The 3,113-nt window shown below is 49.5% G+C and overlaps 1 pseudogene across 1 annotated transcript; it reads right to left on the bottom strand.

The window, feature by feature from the left end:
• Window positions 1–961: 961 nt before the first annotated feature.
• Window positions 962–2,701, bottom strand: LOC311118579 (annotated as a pseudogene). The gene is made up of 3 exons (XR_014615659.1): window positions 2,010–2,701; window positions 1,851–1,968; window positions 962–1,433 (listed from the first exon to the last, which is right to left on the bottom strand). The product of XR_014615659.1 is annotated as an uncharacterized misc_RNA (transcript).
• Between the last annotated feature and the right edge of the window lie 412 nt (window positions 2,702–3,113).

The raw sequence follows: 3,113 nt of genomic DNA, 5'->3' as shown, positions 1-3,113 counted from the left end.
GTAGACTAACAGTGAGAACAGCTGTGGATCTGGCAGTGTTTCCTGGTAGTTGTAGTTCCTTGTAGTTCTGCAGAAATTACACTTACATGTTAGTTATTTAGCAGACGCGTTTATCCAGAGCGACTTACTGGACCAATTAGGGTTAAGTGCCTTGCTCAAGGGCATATCGGCAGATGTTTCACCTAGTCGGCTCTGGGATTAAAACTTTTGGTTACTGGCCCACGCTCTTAACCGCTAGGCTGCCTGCCACCCATGAGATGTCTTCTGGTCTCTGTCCTTTGTGGCCTTGTAGTTCAGCAGGACGGAGATGTCTTCTGGTCTCTGTCCTTTGTGGCCTTGTAGTTCAGCAGGACTGAGATGTCTTCTGGTCTCTGTCCTTTGTGGCCTTGTAGTTCAGCAGGACTGAGATGTCTTCTGGTCTCTGTCCTTTGTGGCCTTGTAGTTCAGCAGGACTGAGATGTCTTCTGGTCTCTGTCCTTTGTGGCCTTGTAGTTCAGCAGGACTGAGATGTCTTCTGGTCTCTGTCCTTTGTGGCCTTGTAGTTCAGCAGGACTGAGATGTCTTCTGGTCTCTGTCCTTTGTGGCCTTGTAGTTCAGCAGGACTGAGATGTCTTCTGGTCTCTGTCCTTTGTGGCCTTGTAGTTCAGCAGGACTGAGATGTCTCTGTCCTTTGTGGCCTTGTAGTTCAGCAGGACTGAGATGTCTTCTGGTCTCTGTCCTTTGTGGCCTTGTAGTTCAGCAGGACTGAGATGTCTTCTGGTCTCTGTCCTTTGTGGCCTTGTAGTTCAGCAGGACTGAGATGTCTCTGTCCTTTGTGGCCTTGTAGTTCAGCAGGACTGAGATGTCTTCTGGTCTCTGTCCTTTGTGGCCTTGTAGTTCAGCAGGACTGAGATGTCTTCTGGTCTCTGTCCTTTGTGGCCTTGTAGTTCAGCAGGACTGAGATGTCTCTGTCCTTTGTGGCCTTGTAGTTCAGCAGGACTGAGATGTCTTCTGGTCTCTGTCCTTTGTGGCCTTGTAGTTCAGCAGGACTGAGATGTCTTCTGGTCTCTGTCCTTTGTGGCCTTGTAGTTCAGCAGGACTGAGATGTCTTCTGGTCTCTGTCCTTTGTGGCCTTGTAGTTCAGCAGGACTGAGATGTCTTCATCTCTCAGCTCATCCTCTATGGCTGTGATAGTATCTGGAAGTGATGACATCTCTCTGATCTTCTCCTCAATCTTCTTCATCATCTGACTCTTCTGCTCCTCTTCCTCCCTCAGTGCAGTTATCCTGGCCTCCTCTTCCTCTTGTAGAAACGGATGAAGCTTCTTAAACTCCTCCTTAATCTGCCTCTCTTGTGTGCTGGGCCTGGCTCTTAATGTGCTCAGCTGTTTGATCACAGATTAGTTTAACTGTATTAAAGACCTCCAGCTTCTCTTGTAAAGGCTTCAGGACAGTCTGCAGTTCAATCAATCAAATCTTATTTATAAAGCCCTTTTTACATCAGCAGATGTCACAAAGTGCTATACAGAAACCCAGCCTAAAACCCCAAACAGCAAGCAATGCAGATGTAGAAGCAGTTCCTTCTGATGGTCCTGAGCAGCCTCATCTATCGGACAGCAGCCATGACTCTTGTGCTTTTTGGATGTTTGACAAATCAGACAGACAGGCTGTTTATCCTCCAGACAGAAGAGCTTGATTTTCTCACCGTGCAGACTGCAGAGCATCTCAGACCCTGCCGAAGCTCTCTGACTCCTCTCCTGTACCTCAGACCCTGCCGAAGGTCTCTGACTCCTCTCCTGTACCTCAGACCCTGTCGAAGCTCTCTGACTCCTCTCCTGTACCTCAGACCCTCTGCTGACTCCTCTCCTGTACCTCAGACCCTGCTGAATCTCTCTGACTCCTCTCCTGTACCTCAGACCTGCCGAATCTCTCTGACTCCTCCTCCCTGTACCTCAGACCCTGCTGAATCTCTCTGACTCCTCTCCTGTACCTCAGACCCTGCCGAAGCTCTCTGACTCCTCTCCTGTGTACCTCAGACCCTGCCGAAGCTCTCTGACTCCTCTCCTGTACCTCAGACCCTGCTGAAGCTCTCTGACTCCTCTCCTGTACCTCAGACCCTGCTGAAGCTCTCTGACTCCTCTCCTGTACCTCAGACCCTGCTGAATCTCTCTGACTCCTCTCCTGTACCTCAGACCCTGCCGAATCTCTCTGACTCCTCTCCTGTACCTCAGACCCTGCTGAAGCTCTCTGACTCCTCTCCTGTACCTCAGACCCTGCTGAAGCTCTCTGACTCCTCTCCTGTACCTCAGACCCTGCCGAAGCTCTCTGACTCCTCTCCTGTACCTCAGACCCTGCTGAAGGTCTCTGACTCCTCTCCTGTACCTCAGACCCTGCTGAATCTCTCTGACTCCTCTCCTGTACCTCAGACCCTGCTGAATCTCTCTGACTCCTCTCCTGTACCTCAGACCCTGCTGAAGCTCTCTGACTCCTCTCCTGTACCTCAGACCCTGCTGAAGCTCTCTGACTCCTCTCCTGTACCTCAGACCCTGCTGAAGCTCTCTGACTCCTCTCCTGTACCTCAGACCCTGCCGAATCTCTCTGACTCCTCTCCTGTACCTCAGACCCGCTGAAGGTCTCTGACTCCTCTCCTGTAAGAAAGTCTCACACAGGTTCTTTAAAACCAGGTTGCAGGGAGGATTTCTTTGTGCAAACTGGACATTCATGAGGTTCTTTTTTTAAACTCACATTGATGGATCAAGGTGGTGTTGGTCTCTGATTGTCAATTTGAATCTTGATTATTTTCAAAGTCTATAAATTATTTGTATTATGTAGCCTGGATTCCATATCGCTGTTACTCTCTCTCTCTCTCAATTCAATTTCAATTTAAGGAATTCATTGGCGTCTCTCTCTCTCTCTCTCTCTCTCTCTCTCTCTCTCTCTCTCTCTCTCTCTCTCTCTCTCTCTCTCTCTCTCTCTCTCTCTCTCTCTCTCTCTCTCTCTCTCTCTCTCTCTCTCCTCTCCCTCTCCCTCTCCCTCTCCCTCTATCATCTCTCTCCAAAAGTGGTGTTCTTTGTGATCAGGTAGAGAGCAGATATTTTCCTGATGGTTGGCAGACCTGTTGAAGGGTTGTAGAAG

This window comes from Coregonus lavaretus (assembly GCF_964263955.1).
Source record: "Coregonus lavaretus genome assembly, contig: HAP1_SCAFFOLD_5358, whole genome shotgun sequence".
Taxonomy (NCBI): Eukaryota; Metazoa; Chordata; class Actinopteri; order Salmoniformes; family Salmonidae; genus Coregonus; species Coregonus lavaretus.
The sequence above is the reverse complement of the archived record's forward strand: the minus strand, read 5'-3'. Positions and strand labels throughout refer to the sequence as shown.